The following is a 20980-nucleotide window of genomic DNA, read 5'->3' as shown; positions in this document are numbered from 1 at the left end:
TTGGCCATTTTTTAACCAACAAATTGGGCAAATTCATGGGTGAGCCAATCGGAGGAACCCTGCTGCCTCAGCTCTGTGATGGGAGGATAAGAAATCTCACCTTCCCTGACTCACAGCCTCATACCAATGGTCATCAACACATGGGAAAGGGCTTTGGAAACCATAAAGGGCAACTGTGCAAACAAATGTTGTTAGACATACCACCAGCCTGTGGGGTGACCAAAGCCAAACACAGGAGGAGCACAAGACCAAAAGTCTCGGAGACACTGAGATGGTCGGGGCGGTGGTGGAGAAGAGGAAATCTCCAAAATAATCTCAAAGTGTAAACAGAAAACAAGAGCGGGCTGACGAAAACAGACGTGAAGAGGAAGACATGTGGTTAAATGACTCCAAGCGTGTTCATCTACAAATGAATATACTGCAAATTCCATAAGCCTAACAGGGAAATTAGGGAGATATGATATATACAGGAGCAAACTTTAAGGACACGGAGTTTAAAACACAAATGCAAGATCGATGTCAAATGAATGATCCAAGATGCTGGCCCTATCCCTTGTGATCAGTATAGGTGTCGGCAACAGGTGCCTGTCACACACAGGTAGGCCTCCAATCTTCCTCCGAAATTAGATGCAAACTTCAAACAGTCTGAAAATACTCCCTAAGGGAACTTTTACCCCAAATTTAGAGACTGAATGAAAAACCATGCTTTAAAAAAAAAAAAAAGACCAAAAAAACTCCCCTAAAACCAAAAAAACACAACCATCTTCTCATCTTCATATTTATTGTCATCTGGAAAGCAGATTTCCCATTAAATGGATGGTCAAGGCCACACCACGATGTTAAATTAATTATGAAAATCCAAGACTGGCATTCCACAGCCTCCTGAGGTACATTCATAGAGGCAGGGAATAACCACAGGAAGAAGTTCACTGGAGGTGCTCTACTCGGTACTGGCCCCTAGACACCTGGGGAGAAACCAGAAGGTTCAGAAAAAGTAAGAAAAGAACATCTTTCTTTTTGGTTAAAGAAGGCCCTGTGCAAGGTGCCTGGTTCCAGCTGAGTCTTAAGTAGTCTACATGGTGCCGTGCATTCTGGGATCACCTCTTAATGAAATGAATCTTGACTCTAGGCCATTCTGAGAAGTACCAATGCCTCTTTGGGCCAAATGCAATGTCCTCACCGCCAGCTTCATGTTTCACAGCAGACCGTGTTCCCTTACAGAAATTTCCCTAGGAGGTTTACTAACCTATAGTGTTTCAAGTTGGACTCTCTTCTTGCCTAAGAGCCATAAGCTATCTCTTATTAAGGACACATTACATACATGTTAGTTAACGATTCGTTTATTTATTCAGCAAAGGTTATTAAAAACTTACCGAGTTTGGATGTATGTTGCTTAAGAGAGGTAATTTTCAAGGCTGCTTTATGTAAAGTGGGAATAATCAATTTGACAAACTTTTTTTTTAAAGTAAGCTCTACGCCCAACATAGAGCTTGAACACACAACCCCAAGATCAAGTGTCAAATACTCTACTCACTGGGCCAGCCAGGTGCCCCTTGACTGGGTAAACTCAATAAAGTCTTCAAGAGAGTAAGCCCTGAGTTTAAACTGTCACTGACTTTTAAGAATAACTAGAGAATCTGAGACCTACGGAGGTGGGAACACTTCCCAGCTGTCAGTAGCTTTCAAGGAAGTGTTTCCGTGTCACCCCAAATGGTCAGTTTCACACAGTTTATCAATTAGAGGTTCACAAGATCAAAAAACAGTTCTTTAAAGATGTTTATGGGAACATAGGGCCAATGAGGTAACACCTCCATGGTGGACATCGGGGTCGGGGATTCAGACTCGTGTCCCACCAGCAGAGCTCCGGTCGTATCGCTCAAGTGGAAGGTCATAACCAGCTGTGTTTCTGCCATCCTCTCTCGTGAAGAAGCTCAGCGGCAGACCACCATTATTCCATGAGGAAAGAAAATCCCACAAGTATTTTTAAAGCTCCATTTCCGCCTCTTCTCCTTTCAGGGACACAAAGGTCATCATCCATCCTTCTGTGGCTAGGTTATCCTCTAAAGCCTTTCATTGGGGTCGAGGCGTCAAACTTACAGCTTAAGAGGACTGTGACTTAGCCTTCTCCTAACATTTGCTTTTTAACCTTTTGCTCCTTAACAATCTCTAAGCAGATGCCAGGGACGCCCCGATGAGTGAGGCAGGGTCCCTGCCTCTGGGGACTTCGCTGTTAGAGAGAAGGGATGGGGAACTGGTTGGACACAGAACAAACCAACAACTACAGTTGACTGGAGAACACGCTGTCATGGACACGTGCCCAAGGGCAGCTCCAAAAGACGGAGGGAGAGGGAGGAGGGGTGACAGAGAAGGAGGCTGTTGACTTAGGTTTATGTTCAGTATAAATCATATTCTGTAGAGCAGAAGGCGACTTTATCTGATCTGTTTAACCTCTTAGCACCTAGAAGCCATAAAGAGAAGTGCCCATGGAGAGTTCAATGTTGGTGAGCTCCTGGGACATGGAAGCTGGAAATCAAGACTCGTTTATGGGCACTTCCATTCACGTGCTTGCCTAGCTGAACATGACAACGCTGGTCTTTCCCACACGTGAAGGAAATGCTGATTTATTTAGCAAGTACCTCTGGCACCACCTACTATGTATATGCCCACCTGTCAGCTACGTGCTATGGGAACTAAGACAACACAAGACACATAGGTTTTGCTTTCAAAGGGCTTACAATTTTAGTTGTAGAATTAAGACTAAAATGGACAATGTTGCTGAACCACTGTATTATGCCTGTAACTGTAGGTAACACCGTATGTTAACTAATTGGAATTAAAATAAAACGTAGAAAGACTGAAATACATGGGGAGACAAAAGCTAACTGGTAACTCAGCTGTTTTGGGAGAAGGACCCTAACTCATTCAACTTTGAAAAAAAAAATTATTGTTTATTCAACTTCCTACTTATTAGTACGTATATAGGGTCACCATACCTCCTCGCTTCAGGATTCTGAATTGAGAACAGAACAGAAGCAAATTGCCAAGAGGGAATCAAAAATACAGAGTCAACCTCATGTTAGCAAAGCTGGGCTGGGAAACACGGTGGGCACAGGTCTTGGCAGGGCCCGAAGAAGCCTGCCCTGCACTTACTGCTTACTGCATAATGGCTGGACCGGCAAGAACCTACACATTTGGATGTGGTGGTCCCACAGAGCAGGAGAGCGGTGGGCTCGATTTCAGCACAGAAGGTCCGTTGCTTTGATGTACATAGAGTATACACTCCAGGAGAGGAGAGATTCAGGAAGGGCCCCCTGACCAGATTATTCACCACTTCTCACAGAAAGGAGCAAGTAATGGGGATGAGAGCAGACCCAGCATGCTTCTCTGATCCGACCCTTCTCTTGTGTGCATTTTACACATTGACAAGGGCAAGTGCCCTTGTAGAAGCACAGGATGGGGAGGGGGGAGTATTTCCCTCAACATTACTCAAGGCATGGAGAATTTAGGCAACTTGCCCAAGATCGCAGCTCTAGTGAGGGGCAGACCTGGAATCCAGCTCCATCACTCCAGCTGGGTCTTCAAGAATGAGCAGGATTTAGATGGATGGGCGGGGGGGCGGGGGAGAAAGTTGTTAATAAACAAACTAGACTCCAAAGAGTACAGCAAAAGAGTCTTAGTCTCGTCAACTTCGGTACCAAGTGAAGCAAATGTAGGCATGAGGCGTGTTAATAAAGTTTTTAATTGTCTTGATAATCAGTCACAAATGGTGCTACGTAGGCCTGGAAAGTGCCAACAGCAACAACAGTGACTGAAGGACTCATGAAGCCCTCCCTACGCCAAGCACCACCGCGAGCACTTTACGCGTTTTAAAGCACTGAATCCTTACCACCACCCCGCGGAGAGGCTGAGGCACAGTGTACGCGACAGGCACGCGGTCACACCTGTAGGAAGTGGTGGGCCTGGACTCCAACTTGATCACTGAGCTGGGGAAGAGTGTCCCAGCGCGTCTGCTCTCAACGAAGTCTCAGGGGAAATATCTCTGGAGTCAGAGACTGTCTTCAGCAGACCTCCCATCTCAAAACCTCTGAACTCCTGATTATTTACAAGGCCACAAATCCCTTCTAACCATGCGCTAATCCACGTATTTGAGCAATGAAGTAAATGATAAGTCTCTCTAAAGACAGGATATTCAATTTATTTGGCTTTTCGTTCAGCAATTCTTAAGCTTTCCTGCATGTGGAAGTTTCTAACCATATGTCCGGGCTCTGTCCCAAACCGATGGATCTCAAGGACTAGTACCTGATATCTCTGTATTGGGTGTTTTTTTTTTTTACAGTTTCAAAAGTAATTCTGATGATCATCAGGTGTGAGGATCCCGCTCTGGTATGTTCTCCAATGGTTCACTTACCCGGATCCTCGGCTTTAAGTAAAATTTTAATGAAGAAGCTCAAGCTCAAAAAATTCATTTAGGGCAGCCCGGGTAGCTCAGTGGTTTAGCACCGTCCTTGGCCCAGGGCACGATCCTGGAGATCCGGGATCGAGTCCCACATTAGGCTCCCTGCATGGAGCCTGCTTCTCCCTCTGCCTGTGTCTCTGCCTCTCTCTCTCATATGAATAAATAAATAAAATATTTTTTAAAAAATCACTTATTCTGTTTCTCTCTTCAAGAGTTTTCTTCTTAAAAAATAAAAAAGGAAACTAAATTTAAAAACTCTTTAAAACAATCTTTTAAAATCTTCCCATCATCATTTTCCTCCTTGGCATGCAGAAGGTCGCCAATCTCTGCTCTACAGCATGGACACTAGGCCAAGGCGACGCGATTGGCCTACACCTGTGCCAGACACTCACATTGATGTGCCAAGGGTGAAATATGGTTTCTTACCTGAATACCATGGGTTATGGTGGTGGACAGACATGATGGAAGAGGACTAGGTCAGGAGCAGTCACTGAGTTGTAATCCCGGCTCTTGGATCAAATTATTTCACTACTCTGAGCTTCAGTTTCCCCATCTGTTATATGGGAATAATGTCCGCTCAATCATTTTCAAAGGGTTATTTGTAGGATTAAAGGAAATGAGACATGGGAATGTGTTTTTAAAATATGAAACAAGATTTTGGACACGATTATTACTGTGTGCAGTCTTGTCTACATATGACATAAGCCAAGAAAACCATGTAGGAACGTTAACGATGACAAACCAACTGAATTTTGGTCTAATACCGATGCTTACTGCATTAGGGCGAGTTTTCACATCCTCTTATGGTGCTTGGAATAGCGATGGTGCGAGTTCCCCTAGATTTTTACATGCGAATGACTTTAAAGAACAATCAGAGGCTCTAGGATGATAAAGGCTTCCAACTTTTAAGAAAGTCATTGTCAAGAACGTGAGAACTAGAAAAACACACTGATATTTTAGGAAAAGCATTTTAAAATGAATTTTGTTAATGACCAATTTTAATGATCAATAAAATCCTTAAGGTCATCCCTCATTGCTTTTCAGCCATTATACATCTATGATTATTTCTAAAAACTATGCAATGGGGAAAATGTCATGTACAAGTATCTCCTTGATTAAGGAATGCTCCGAACAAGCAGATGAATACAACTCTCAATGCAAGAGAATGAATGGCTAAGGAATGGGCAGGAGGATAGTCCTTTTCATGGAAAAAAAAGAAGGAAGATTTAGGACTTTGGGATTTCTATGTGCTGACTTTTACCTGGAAAACTCATTTCCCATCTGGGTTTTGCAGAGCAGAGTGTCAAGGGGTCTCTTGCAAGGGACAAAATTGAGGTCAAAGGGGCAGGACACTGATGTTCTCACCTGCAGTTCAATTAGAACAGCTCTGCTTACTGTTGTCTTACAGATGCCGATTCCTAGATGTGGTTTTGTAAGGGGGGAAAAAGCCAGTTCTACAATTTACTTATTAATATTTATATCACTGATTTTGAGGTTAGTGGACATGTGTCTCTCTCTGTCTGAGTCCGTCTCAAAACACGAAGCATGGGGTGTTCTCTGGCACCGTTTATTCACTGCTTACTCTCGCCGCCCTGCTCAGGAGCGAAGGAGAAGGCTGGGCACGTGGCTGTGAGCTTGGCATATGAGAAGGAAAGTGGGACCTATCACCCCCCTCTCGATCCACTTCCTGATTTTTCTGAAATTCACAGAACTACATGAAAATCCGCTTCCTTGTTATATATCAAGAAGTTAAACAATCCTTTCTGAGCCGATGGTGCCAAACTGCTCTTAGTTATATCGGCGTATTTACATGATCCATGAACACCACATATGGACTCGTACTTCTACCGCATATTTGAGCAAAAACACCTCCTGACTTCACCATGAAAGGAGATCCCATGGATTGAAAAGTGGTTTTCAGTAAACGCTAAAGAGACACATTACTAAATTTAAACCTGTTACCGACTAATCTTTAAAGGCAAGATAGTACTCACTACGCTGAGTTTTCCATCTTTCCCTTATTCAGCAGAACCATGAAACCAGCTTCCAGTAAATGGAAGCATTCTCACAATTTAAATTTATATACATACAGCATTTATAAACACTGTCAAATGAAAGACACATTCCTGAATACTAAGAGGCCCAAACATGTCCTTGTATGTAAGGGAAAAAATCCATCACAAAGTCAGTGGAAATGAACCAGCATCTTTGGTGCAGAAGTCCTACTGTGGCTTCTACCAGCAACTGGCACAGAGATTTCCTCGCGGAATACCCTCAAGTAGCAAAATGAGAAGACCACGACTAATAAGCACTTTTGTCTCTACCTGCATACAAAATGACACCCGAAAGTCAAGTGATAAAAAAGATCAACTCTTAAAAGAGGAGGAAGTCATTTTAAAATGTTACAGCCCAGAGCTAAAAATACAGCATGGAGAGGAAGTCAGAGAATTTGCTCAGATTTTTTTCTGTCTAAGGACCAGGCCTCTCTTGAAGTGAGTATATGAAGAGGTAACCAAGCTTTATAGGGGAAAATCAATGGATTTCTCAAGCACCTAGGGCGGATGGATCCGTTCAGGGAAGAGAAACCCCTTCTAGCCCAGTGTCTGGCACCCACTGGGTGCTCGGCGAATGCCTGGTGAATTCAGGAGTCAAACAGTCATCGCTGTGGATAATACTCCTACTTTCTTTTTTTTTTTTTAATTTATTTTTTATTGGTGTTCAATTTGCCAACATATAGAATAACACCCAGTGCTCATTCCATCAAGTGAATACTCCCACTTTTTAAAAAGAAATGCTTTGAAACAGGAGAAAACATACACACAGCAACATAAACTACAAAATGTGTGAGGTCCTAAAGGGGACGTAAATAGTAAACCCATACACGCTGACTATAGGATACTTGAAAGGAGTCTGAGAGATGGGTCATAAAGAATAAATATTCATGAGTATGGGAGTGGGCCATGCACCCCCATTGTCTAAACTTGCATTTTAATGACAATATCCATGTTGGTTAATCTCCAACTAGTCTACACAAGAGCAAAATAAGTTATAAAAAAGAAATTTTATGTTGAAACCCGGTTTCCCCTGGGGTTGAGGAAGGGGTCCACTTCTTTGACCTATTATATTTAAAGAGAGAAACTTTGGAAAACCGTCCTATTTGAAGAGCTCTTGGTTCCCAGAAGGAGGAGGTGAATGTTCAAGGGTTTTTTTTTAGCCCCGCTGTTGAACTCTCTAGAAAATCCAAATGTCAAAAGTTAATTTGTTAAGCAATTTGGGCATCTGAATCTGATCAGCTCTTTTTAGAAACATTCTGTTTAGTCTGATCTAGAGGAAAAAAGAACTACTTTTGGGAATCCATACGAAAGTAGGGAAAAAGTGCAGCATTTTGTAAAAATATGAGAAGCCTTTCTGATACTCCATGAAGCTGCAAAGGTAGAGGATTAAAAAAGCAAAGACAGGTAATTGTCATCATTGGGATTGTACGTTAAGTGAAAACGGGGAGCTCACTTTCCGATATGGTCCGTGCGTCTGAAAACTTGGGTACTCCTGGCCCCGTATACCGCACCCCAACCTCCACACTGGCATGCACCCTTTCCACAAGGTTCTTTTTTCTTTCTTTTTTTTTTTCCCACAAGGTTTTCAACCTGCTTAAGCATCTATACCTGGAACTGACCCCTATCCCTAAAAAGCCTCTTTTTTTGTTAGATCATAAATCCGCCTGATGAAGCGCTTTGTATGCACTAAGCAAGCATTCAGCATCTGCCGAATTAAATGGCACTGAGCACACCTGCAGACACTGGAGGGCACCCACATTATCTCACAGTCCCGGAGCTGCTCTCTGGGGTGACAGGAAACCAACCCACTCCCTCCTCCCCATGTGAAGACCGTCCTGTAAATAAGGAGGTCCCCAAACCTGCCGCCAAGGCCCCGGCGGGCATGGGGCATGGGCCATGGGCCATAGGAACATCCTTTCTCTTGAGGCCTTCTCTTGGGGCCTCAGAGCTCTTCCTGAGCCAGCACTGCAGGTGGCCAGGATCATGTGATGGGGTTGCTGAGACACCGAACCCCACCGGCCTTTCCAGCCTAAGTTTTTCTCTCCTGGCCATGCATTCCAAGTCGCCTCCACCGTTCCTCACATGCAATGACTTCAGAGGCCCCGTGCCTCCGTGTCCCCGGGCTCTCAGTATGGGAAAGCAGCTTGAGTCCCTCGAAGATGACATTCCACGCAGAGTCTATCCGAGAGCGGAGGAGAGTCCCTGGCTTCCCCAGGTGAGCGCTCCGCTTGCGGGGGTGTAGACCCACGCGGGAGCGGCTGTGCTCCTGCCCGGGGCCACCCCGCCGGTCACACGCACCTGCGGGTACGTCAGCACACCTAGGTTGCCTTTCTACAGTCGTCCCCCCAAACCTTTGCCCAACTCCCTATTCTAGCCTATGGTCATAGGATGGATTTTAACCGAATCATACTATTTTACATCCAAGTAAATGTAAACGATGCAAAGTCTATGATTCAACAGTGTCTTCTGGCTCTGTGTTTCCATGTGGTAAGCGGAGCGTCTGTGCCCTTAGAGACGTCATCAGCCAACATGTTACTGCGGATGCGCTTTCCCAGTGGGGCGTGGGAGCCCGCACCTTTGACGTTTGGTCGAGGAATGTGGCCTGGGCCTCTGCCCAGCATCCCTTCCAGCAGCGCGAAGCAAATTCCTTGACCTCCAGATCCCGTAGGATGTAAAAGAAATTTATCTGTGTTGAAAAACACTCCCCGTAATTCAAGAAATAAACAAACACGTGAACAGATAAGAGAAACTTGTCTGATTTGGGCAGAGTCTCAGTTTTCAAAAACAGAGGAAGGCAGAAAGAGCATCGGAAAATGCAGCAAATGCTGATGCCAGCAGCTCCAAGACCAAGACTGATTGGACACAATCTCGTGTGGCAAAAGTTGTATTTTTTAAAGATTTTATTTATTTATTCATGAGAGACACACAGAGAGAGGCAGAGACACAGGCAGAGGGAGAAGCAGGCTCCATGCAGGAAGCCCCATGAGAGAGAGACTTGATCCCAACACCCTGGGGTCATGACCTGAGCCAAAGGCAGCCGCTCCACCACTGAGCCCCCCAGGGCTCCCCAAAATCCTATTCAATGAGTTTCCTTTTTCTTCCTCCTCTTTTTTTAGTACTTTTTTCCCCCTGAAAAGTAGTTTTCTGCACCCGATCGTTCCTTTGCATGACACAAAATACAGAAAATATATGACTTTGGTTATTTGCTTACTGCAAGAAATTAGCACTTACTTAACATATACTGTTAAAAAAAATATACACACGCACATGTGCACGGGTTTCCACTCCCTGGAACACAGTCACTGACATCCAAAACTTGGAAAACATTTAGACAAAAACCCACCAGTAAGTTTCCGGTTGCTACTGCCTAAACCAACTCTAACATTTCCTATGTTCCAAACGTGATTGATTTTATGAAAGAAGAAAATTATGCATAAGAAATTTCAGAACTAAGCCAAGTAAAGGACATCAACAATAGGTACCCCCCCCAAAAAAAAGCAGCACTACACTTACTACTTCCAACTTCTACTTCTCTACCAGCAAAACAAGTAAACATTTTCCCGCAATTATGAGGTTTCTTCATTGTCTACACAGCTCGTCAGAATCTGAAGCAACTATTAATCCACCTATTTGTTCTTTCAACAGCGTTTGTCAAAGGGCCCCCTCTGCTACCAGCGCGGCTTTGGAGGCTATTGTGGGAGCACGCGAAAGTGAACTAAACAGAGATTTTTGTCATCAAAGAATTTTAAGCTAATTTATAATTATCGGTTCCTGGCTCCACTACTATTACTTGGTGCTGGCTCAGATTCTATCTTTATCTAGTCCAAGGCTGAGGCAGCTCTTATAAATTTCCTTCTCCTTGTCTCTTTCCCCCCTTTACTTTCTTGGTGTTTAAAGTCTTGTTACATATCTGATCCTTTATTTTACTCTTAATTTTTCTCAAATCATTAAAGTCAAAATTGGATCTTAGATCAAAGACATTCTTAAGGTCTCTCTACTCAATTTATTTGGTGTTACTGTGTCTCGGAGAGTGCAATGAATTGCCTGTAGCAAGTGAATAAAATCAGAACCTTTGTACTCGATGCTTCGATACATATTATTAAAAATAATAAATGTCAAAAAAATATTGAAAGCCAGCCTTTATTCCTGGCAGGCTGTTCTACATTTGGCTACTATATTAAAATGCTAAAATGACTTGCTGTACCCATTGAGCTGTGGATCTGCCAGTTTTAATATCTCATGGACAATCCCAAATGCATAATAAATCTCTCCCCCTGCGGCCCCCCTACCCCCCGCCAAATCTGAAGAGGGTGGCGAGCCAATCCTAGTAGCTGGGGAGACTTACAAGTAACTGTAGCCTGAAAAGAAATGGCTCATATGGCAAATTAAGCCATTTGGCTTGGTAAAGCTGGTGATTTTGTTCTCTAGGTGGCACTATTACTTCAACTTTTGACGCGTTGCTTCAATTTCTTGAAAATGCCGCTTTATCTTTTTTTTTTTTTTGAATTTCCGTAGTATAAATCTTAATTTTATATACACTAGTTGAAATTAAATGACAGACTGTCTTCCAGTTTCATTTTAATAAGCCGGTTTGAAGTTGAATGATTTTTTTTTTTAAATCACGATTTTACATGTCCTTGGTTATATTGTCTTAGAATTAAGGACTCTCCCTTTGCCCGCCCTCTTCCCTCTAAATATGCAGAGGCACGTCAAAAACACAGAAGGTGGTCATAAAGCTTCAGTCAGACCAAAGGAATCAAGATGAAAGCACATTTAAGAGCTACTAGGTTCTGTGAGCTTTCAAAATCAGGACATTACTACCATGACAACCAATGAAAAGTTCTTTCAAGTGAACCTTTGGGGGAAAACTGCATAGCATTTGTTACTCTCTGGGCTCTCTGGAAATGAACTTTTGTTAGATTATGGCTGTCCCTGAAGCTTGTAAACTGACTCTGCTTCCCCCCCCCGCCCCCCGCCCCCAGTCACTCTCCTGGGTCCCGCACCCGGCCCCCCCAATTCATTTAATGGAACCCATCCTCAAACTTCAGACAATGTACCAACGAGACATCAACCGCTTCTTAGCGTCTAGCAAATCTGGTCAGATTTGGTGAACCAAGAGCCTAAGCGCCCCAGGGTTTGAACTTGAACAGGAGTACCTGCATCTAAAGGAAAGCTTCCATACCTCTTACCGCATGTTTTCCTACTGAGCCGAGAATACCTTCCTGTCGCGCTTGGGGAACACACCGTATTCCCACTCCCTTACCCCCCACCCCCCAAAGTTTTTCAGAAATCAATATATTGGTGAGCTTCATTGTTTCATGTCTGTCATGAAGAATGACTCCATATATTTAATAATTGGGTCTATGCCTCTCCTAAGGCTTTGGTAAAAGTGTTCTAGGAAGCCAGAGATGTGTTTAAGTATAAAATTATTTAGGACTGAACAATTCTATGCCTTCAATGCCTTGAAGAGGGCTTTGAGGATCCATATGCCTAGGCTTAAAAATACCAAAATTTTCCTCTGTTTCCTAGGGTTAAGCCCCACCACATACAAATGACATACGGATTTCATTTGCCTACATCATTTCTTGCTTAACATTACTCCATACTAAACGGAGTAAATGGATGCAGAAGGGTAACCAATAAGTTTGCTCACTCACTTTTGAAGCCCATCTGGGTATGTTATTCATCCTAGTAAAGACAATTTATCACAACGCAACTTAATGTGATTCTTGTTCAAATGCCTTCTTCCTCCACTGAGCAGCCAGCAGTAAAACCTAGAATTCCCCCTGAATTCTCTTCTCCATTCCTCTTTAAAATGCAATTCACAGCTTGAGATTACAGAGCTTGCCAGCGGCTGAATGGCTGCTCTCGATGGCTGAGAGTCCTTCAATTAAGCAGCAATTTTGCAATTAGTGGAAACTGAGTGCTCCATAACAATCGTTTGAAAACAAGTTGAGAAAAGTTAGCAATTACCCTATTAAAGGGACATATTCACTTGCATTTGGCTGAGCTGGCCCCCTCACACAAATTGCAATCTTCCATACTGGGAGATGGCAGTTGAAAAGGATGTTTCAACCATTAAAATAAATTTGGTATTATAGGCATCGAAATGGGAGTGCCTTTCATTCTAAAAGATGCTCAGAGTTTAGCAATCATACAATTTCCATGCTCTCTGCTTTCATTCACAAAGTCGAAAATTGTTCTCTCTACTCTGGGACTAACTGCCTAGATCTTAAAATGCTAATGAACTGCGTGCACATGACCTTTCCACTGTGTACATCTCCAATATTCCTGAAGCTTGGTTGAGGAGTAAGCCCGTGACTGAGACCCAAAGCTGCTGGCCGTGACTCTACCTGGATATAGAGCATGAAGCTCTGGGTGCCGTGTGAAGGGAGGTCTGGGGGCAGGGGGATAGTTACAGAACATTTTAAAGACAAAGGTAAAAAAAAAAAAAAAATGTTAACAGAGCTCTCTGCTATATCGGGTGGGCGTGCCCAGCTTGCTGTGTGTGCTGAGCTACAAGCCAGAGCTATTTATGTTTGAAAGAAATGGGATTATCAATCATCTGCATTTTTGACTACTGAAAAGTAAGATTCCAGGAAGAAGGGAATAGCTTACATTCTAATGGTGCCCCTATTAACAGGAAACCAAAAGACTTGAAGCCAGGATTTTAGAAATTTGCATTTACAGGATTTCCCCCCCTCCTGGTAAATCACAATGAACCAGCAATATCCCAGCACCTCCCCACCCCACCACTCTGGCCATTAGGAGCTTTAGACAATTCATTCACTTAGTATAAATGAATCATTTGCTTTTTAGGCAAAGGATCATTTTCTTGGTTCCTCTCATTCGAAAGTAAAAGTTACACTTATTGAAAAGACATCCTAAAAGAGATTTCCTTAATGCTTTATTCCGTGGATGCTTAAAATGTTGACCTACTTTATACCTTAAATAACCTTACATATCACCTTAAAATAAACATGATTTCCAGTTACTAATTCAGTTCTGAATGGGCTATGAATGGCTCCAAAGGCATGTGGAAAATCACGCTGTTATTTTGCTTTTAAAAAAAAATGTGATGTCTAAGTGTGGATGCAATGTTCTAGTGCTTCAAAACATGTACGTAAGTCTTGTTTATCTGGAAATAATTTCTTTCTGCTTATATCATTTATAAATAGAAAACGTTCTGTAATAACTTAAAATAGCACTACCTACATAACAATTCTCCTATCAAAATACTCATTACCAGTCTGTATTTACCAACATTTTTTTTTTAATCACATTTTGCAAAATAACATCAAAGAAAAAAAGACAACGACCTTATGGCCCTGGAATTCCAGTCATGGTGACCAACATGTTTTAAATTCCAGGAAAAGTCACGGTTACGTTTCAACAAGTGTCTCTTTCCTTTCTCTCACCTCTGCTGCTAACCCAGAGGTGAACTTCACGAGAGAAAAATCATAAGGTGTTTGTAGAAACAGGGAACAGGAGTTAAGGAGTGTCTTAAAGGGGTGCAGGTCCCTGGGCCAAAACTTTGCACTCTCGGTGCAACGTGTGACAACGTGTGATGAGATCTACTACGGGTAACAACATGGAGCACCGCAAGCCGTTATCTCAGAAACTTCAACTTGAAAGTGATAGTGTTTTGCAGGAGGTAACCATGGAGGGTTCCCATGGTCAGATGAAGTCTGTAAGTATACCCCAGTAAGTAAAACTGTAAAGAAAAAAAAAAAAGGTATAGAACCAAAATGGCTTTTAACCTTATAATAAACACATAGACTCATAAATCTCTGGGTAAAAATAGAGAAGGAGCATTTTCCAGGAAGCAGAGCCAGTGTGAAGATCTTACTTAATAGCCTACCACGTTTTTATGCATTTCAGAAACAACAACAATATTCCCAATTAGACACCGGTTTGCTTTAAAACATAATTGCACTGGGGGCATTAATAAACATCCAGAAATAGGATTTTCTTTGCTTCTGGCCACGGACATTCCTGCATTCTTGTCCAAAAACTGCCCCCTGGCTCCCCCTGACATCGGGCAGTAAGGGTCAGGGACCCTGAGGACCGCGAAACGAGCCCTGGGGGCCCTAACCCGCCGCCCACCCTCGGCCCTCGTGACCCCCGCGCGGGGCGCCCGACAGGGGCCACGAGCCACGCGCGTCCGGGTCGGGTCGGGTCGGGTCGGGAGCCAGCAGCATCCTCAACAGGTGTCCCCCGGCGCCCGCAGGGGTCGCGAAGAGCCAGCCCGCCCCCCCCCCCGCCGCCCCCCGGCTCCAGCGGCTGCTCGGGGAGCTCGGCCGGCAGAGGGCGCCCCCGGCCTTCCCTAGCCCCGAGCGCCGGCCCCCTCCGCCCCGCGCCCCGCGCCCCGCGCCCCGCGCCCCGCGCCCCGCGCCCCGCGCCCCGCGCCCCGCGCCCCGCCGGCATCCTCCGGCATCCTCGGTCCCCGGCCCGCCCCCCAGGCCTCCGTCCCCGGCGCTGCCCCGGCCCGGCCCCCCCTGCGCCCCGCGGGCATCCTCGGTCCCCGGCCCGCCCCCCAGGCCTCCGTCCCCGCCCGTGCCCCCCGCGCCCCGCGCCCCGCGCGCATCCTCCTCCTCGGCCCCCGCCCCGCGCGCATCCTCCGGCCGCCGCGCCCCCCAGCCCTCGGCTCGGTCGCCCGGGCACAGCCCACCCGTCCGCTCCTCCCGCCTGGGCGTCCCCGAAGCCCCCCCCACCCCGTCGGGACGCCCCGTCCGGTTCCCAGGCCTGCGCGCCCCGCAAGGTGCTCCGGGAGGCGCGGGGCGGGGCAGCGCGGGCGCAGCCGCAGCCGCGGGAGGAGCTCAAGTTTTCCGACGGGCACGGACCGGCGCGGGGCAGCCCGGGGGGCGCAGGGGGCGGCCGGGCCGGAGCCCCGGGGGGCGGGGGCGGGGACCCCGAGATCCGCGCGGGGCGGCCCGGGGGGCGCAGGGGGCGGCCGGGCCGGAGCCCCGGGGCAGCGGGAGCGGGGGGACCCCCAGATCCGCGCGGGGCAGCCCGTGGGGCGCAGGGGGCGGCCCGGCTGGAGGCCTGGGACGGGGACCCCGAGATCCGCGCGGGGCAGCCCGTGGGGCGCAGGTGGTGGCGCGGGGCCCGGCTGCAGCCCCGGGGCGCGGGGGGCGCGGGGGGCGCGGGGTCCCGGCCGGCTCCCGGGAGGCACCGGTGTCCCGGACCCCCGCGTCCGCCCGCCCGCCCGCCCGCGCCCGCGCCCGGGGAGGGGAGGGGAGTGGAGGGGAGGGCTCCGGGTCCCGCCGGGCTGCGGCCCCGCTCCGCGGCCTCCGGGTGGGGTCTCGGCCGCGGCGGCGACGAAGGCGGCTCCCGCGTCCTCCCGCAACTTGGGGGCCCCCCGGCCAACTTTCCCGCGGCCCGCGGCGCCCGCCCGTCGCCTACCTCGGGGCCCACTCGCAGCCCGCGGGTCCCCGGCGGGGTCACATCGTCGCCCGGCTCCTGGCCCCCGCGCGCAGCCCCGGCCCCCGTGGGCCCCGCCGGCCGCCGGCCCCGCAGCAGCGCTCGCAGCCGCCGTGCGGGCGTCTCATCCACGCGGGCGCGGGCGCGGGGCCGGGAGCTCCAGCCTGCGCCGCCCGCTCCGCCGCTCGGGATTTAGCTCCTCGGGCGGGCGCCGATTGGTCCAGCGGCGCCGCCCCCGCCCCGCCCCGCCCCGCCCCGCCCCGCCCCGCCCCGCCCCGCCCCGCCGCCGACTCCCGTGCGGGGCGGACGCTTAAAGGGGACGGCGCGCCTTTCCGCGGCGCGGGCTCGGCCCCGGGCTCCCGCGCCCCCCGCCCCCGCAGCGGGGAGGGGAGGGGAGGGGAGGGGCCGGGCCGGGGTCGTGCCCGCCTGCCGCGCGCCCCGGCCCTTCGCAGCCCCGCAGCCGGGTGGGCGGCGAGATGCCCCCCGCGCCCCTCCCGCCCCCGCCCCCGCCCCCCGCGCCCCTCCCGCCCCTCCCGCCCCCGCCCCCGCCCCGCGGACCCGCCGACGCCGGCGCGCAGGGAGGCGGGGAGGCGGCGCGGCCCGGGTTCGCGCGCGGAGCCGCAGGTAGCGGGACCCACCTTGGCCGCCGCCGCTCGTCCACGCGGGCATCAAGGCGGCGGCTCGCGGGGTCCCGGCCGCCGAGTCCCGGCCGCCGCGGCCCGTCTCCGGGTGTCCGCGCGCCCGCCGGCCGGGGGAAGTCGGGGCGCGAGCGGGCCCGGGCCTGGCGCGGGTCACAGGACACCTGCGCTGCCTCGAAAGAGACACGCCGGTGCGCGAATTAGCAGAATCAGAAGCGAGCGCGTTCAGAGCGATCCATCTTTTTTTTATTAGGAGGGTCCGTCGCGGGGCACCGCGCCGCTCTGCAGGGCTGTCCGCGCCCCGCCCCCCAAGCAAACTTGCACGCGCGCGCGCCCCGCGCCTTCGCTGCCCCATCCCGGGCCGCCACGCCGGCTGCGCAGCCCCGTCCCCGCGCGCCCTGCGCCCCCCCGCGCCCCCCCCTCCCCTCCCCCACCCTCCCCTCCCCTCCCCTCCCCTCCCCTCCCCTCCCCTCCCCTCCCCTCCCCCCGGCGCGGGGCAGCCCCGGGGCGCAGGCGGCCGCACCCGCACGCAGAACTTCGCGGGCGAGGCCCCCGGGGACGACCGCGGCCAACCCTCCACCTCGGTTCCCGTCCTAAAGCTCAGTCCTCCTCCCGTCAGTTCAGCCGATTGGCAGCTGCTGGGAAGGACCTCAAAACACAGACGGAGGGCCCGGACCTCCCGGACCTCCCGGACCTCCCGCGGGCTCACGAAGGTCCTCTGGGTGCAGCTGAAGCGCTGGTTCCCCTCCTAAATTGGTGATTTTTAGGAGGGGTGGGGCCGGGTCTAGGAATGAGCATTGCAACCAGCACCTCGGGGATTCCAGATGCAGAAAACCCGAGGTCACCCTCTGAGAAACCCTCAAGGGATGAATCAGTGGGTGTCAGAGGAATCTCCCCCCCCCCCATTTGGTAGGCAGCTTTATGAGTCTGTGCATTCTTCTCTAATCTCAAAGGGATCTGACCCACTAATTGCTAAGACTCCTTGCTGCAAGAATTTCCCTAAACACTCTCGCATTAATTTGGGGAAAGGGGAAGCTTTATAAACAGTTTCCTTTCCTGGACCCTCTTGTGGTCATCAAGAATGCGGTGTTGAACCCAGTATGTAATAATATTATATCTAAGGGTTTGCAGTTGACAAAATGAGTTCACTTACATCAGCTGTTTTAGAGCGTCCAAAGACTAGTGACAGAAGCGGTTATTATTTTATAAGCGAAGAACCTGAGGCTCAGTGCCACGAAACAGTTTGCCCAAATCCAAATCCGCACAGCTAAATAAATGCCAGAGACAAGGCTTGAATGAACTCGGGAACTCTGGCTGGAAATACCCCCGCCTCCCCGTCCCTCAAAACAGACAAAGCTCTCTGTCCCTTAGTGGAAGTGCTGTCAGGAGGAGTCCGCAAATTGTTGGACTGAATAGTCAAATTGTTTAAAAAAGGGGGAAAAAAGCACGTTCTTCGAGTGTCACACAGTTAGCTTTGCACCTCTATCAACTTGACAGGAAACATGACCCGAACCAAGTACCCTGCACCCCAGATGATGAAGTTGAGGGCGAGGTGTGTCATGCGCGTGGAACTGGCAGGCGAGCCACAAGCAATCAATGTCAGGGGGCATGAGGCTGGGCTGGGCCAACCCAGAGAACCCCTGTATGGATTCCCTGGGGTGGAGGCTGAATGCAGACACAGTTTCTTTTAATTCTGCAAAACATTTTAAGAGACTAGATTCGTAAATTAAACACACACGCGTACACACAAATCGTGTACTGCCTTCTAAAGTACTGCAGGAATCCTACCCTAAACTTTGAAAAAATAACTTTACGCTAATTTCAAACCCATGCTTACTTTCCAACTTTAAATTTGCTTGAAAATGAGCTACTTCCTCAGGTTTTTAAGCTCAATTGTAATTTACTTCCTGCGGGGGGGTGGGGGGGGAGGAATACCTACCCAAAGTCAAGAATCTTAGCATTCCCGGTGCTGCTCACTGGGAAGTTATGGCGAATCCTCTACCTGCCCAATCCACGTTGCCACATCAGCATTTTTGCTGAAGGAAAAAGTGTTCTCGTTTCCGAGACTCTGATCGTGGTCTATGGCCAATGTTCTTATTCCTACTCTCCCTTGACGTTATGCAAATAAATGTGTGTATCTCTACCTTCCAGTGTGTGGTGCAGTTTTACTGAGGAAAAGACAGAGGAGTCAGAAATGGCAGGACTATTTCGAAATAAAAGAAGACCAATGCCAATTCAGATAAACCCTTTGATGAATCAGACCTCTTGACATTTCTGAGCATTTTGAAACGTTCTGATTTGTGATGCCACTGTTACCAAAACAATAAAAGACGAGACTTAAGATACTTGCTTATTTGCCTTAAAAGTACACCTTGCATTCAAAAACAATGAAGCTAAAAGAAGCCAAGGTTGTACTAGTGTGTGGCATGGAATTCTGAATAATTCTTGTATTTGTTTAGTTCGGGTAGCGTATGGAGACGGTTCCAGATCAAGCTTTTTACGAGATTATTTTCCTATTACGATCAAGGGTGATGCTGAGGATGTAGAGCCAACTTTCTGATTCTCTCTAAACATTAGTCTCTCAGGTGATTGATATGTTAGGAACAGTTTCCAGATTCATGATCTGAACATTTTCTTAATCACCCAAAGGAGGAAAGATTTGACTCCTTGAAAAGAAAATGCTCCCTATTTCCCCATTAATTTTGAATTACCTAAAATCTTTGTTTTTGGTTTTGGGTCAGTTCTATTCTAACCCAATGTTCTAGAAGAACAAAGGTCAGGAAGAAATGCAAACTCCCATCTATTCTTATCAGGAAACATAAACTAATCCTCATTACCCAAGCGGGGACAGAGGCGGTAGACTCAGATTTGACATTGACGTATTTTTTCTATTAATAATTTTAATTGGCTGAGGTCAACTCTACTATCGTTGTAAGCATTTTATGTTTGATTATGTTTATTTAGGTTTCCTAGTTACTCCTGCCCTAAATCCTCCTTGCAACAAAATAAATAAATAAGTTGTCTAGAATCCAATGAATTGACCTCAAAAACTGCTGAAAATCTTAGTAATTAGCATAGGGGAAATAATAAGTAAACAGAAAACTCTCCTGCTTAGCGGAGTGGCAAAGGTATTTTCAGTGTCATGCTGCGTGACATCAAAGGCCCAATACAGCATTCAGGTATGTCCCCTCTAATCCTACAAATTATTGAGTAAGGTCTATTTTGAGAAAAATCTTGAAAGAGAAGTAATATTCCTGTTCATCAGACGGTACCTTAATATGAGGTGTGTTTCTTCTCTGTAAACTTCTTACGGACCCTAAGTACAGCTCTATGCCATAATCAAATGTGTCCAAATTGGTCAACACCTGTTACAGTAATTATGCAACCAGGCATGGCCGTTAGTGGCAAACAAACAAAAGAAAAGAGCCACAGTATGAAAATGTTAGAAGGGCCAAAGTTAGGAGAATAGAACAAAGAGGTCAAAAACCAGTCCCATCTGGGAATAATATTTAGTTGGATCGAGAGAAACCGCGCCAAAACCATTATAAAACAACTGAGACTAGTCCCCAAACATATGAGAGTCATCAACTTGTAACCCTGTGAGTTACCAGGTTTTCCCTGAGAACATTTAAAAATTAATAGTAAAGAATAAATTGGTTTACTCACTGTAATGTTTCTTTAAGTGTGATCAAAAGGGCCGTGACTGTAGACAGACAAGAGTTAGAACTGACAGTGATAGCTGCCTATGGTATGTTGCTGGTTTTATTGGGAGAAGAGCTGGAAGAACTCTCAAGTTTAAACCAAAGGGTTTCAGGTCGTTTCAGGATCAAACCGTAAGGAACAGATTACATTATTTTTGAGACTTAACTACACAGGCTGTTTGATGGTGGTGGTGAGAGATTATCTACCGTTAAATTTTATATTCTTCATGGATAAAGTTAGAAACGTGAGAAAAAGAGAATTTAGAAAAAAAGTAATCATTGAACTTCCTAAAGTCATATTAAAAATAAAATCACACTAGGAATTTGGCCTATTTTTATGTGACTCTGAAACTATCTTGAATGGTCTCTTTGACCAAGGACCTGCGTGGGACATGCAGCTGGCTGCTGGTCCAAGTCCTCCAGATAGCACAGGGATGGTAGGAATAAAACCTTCAATGCTACACATGTGGCGGCAAGGGTTGAGATTTAGATTTGTCTAGCACACAGAATTATCTGAAACTCTTGACTTTCTCAACTTCAGTTAATCTTCAGTTTACCGTCCTCATGTCATGGTTACCCTCATTCAACTGATGAAAACTTGCTGAATACCTACTGCCACACATTGCTCTACAGACTATGTTTTGTTTTAAGATTTTATTTTTAAAAGTAATCTCTGCATCCAGTGTAGGGCTCGAACTCACAACCCTG

The 20980-nt window shown here is 47.7% G+C and overlaps 1 protein-coding gene across 5 annotated transcripts in view; it reads right to left on the bottom strand.

Moving 5' to 3' along the window:
• Positions 1-20980, bottom strand: part of BDNF (brain derived neurotrophic factor) — a 53679-nt gene that overhangs the window by 17629 nt on the left and 15070 nt on the right. The window contains exon 1 of one of the 5 annotated variants that reach the window (XM_072793730.1): positions 15916-16050. The exons of the other annotated variants lie outside the window; for them this stretch is intronic. The gene's annotated coding sequence lies outside the window, so the exon portion shown is untranslated. Of the gene's footprint in view, positions 1-15915; positions 16051-20980 lie in introns of those variants that run through there. 5 annotated transcript variants of the gene reach the window in all.

This window comes from Canis lupus, chromosome 23, assembly GCF_048164855.1.
Source record: "Canis lupus baileyi chromosome 23, mCanLup2.hap1, whole genome shotgun sequence".
In the NCBI taxonomy this organism is placed as follows: domain Eukaryota; kingdom Metazoa; phylum Chordata; class Mammalia; order Carnivora; family Canidae; genus Canis; species Canis lupus.
Note: the sequence above shows the minus strand (reverse complement) of the source record. Positions and strands in the feature narration are given on the sequence as shown.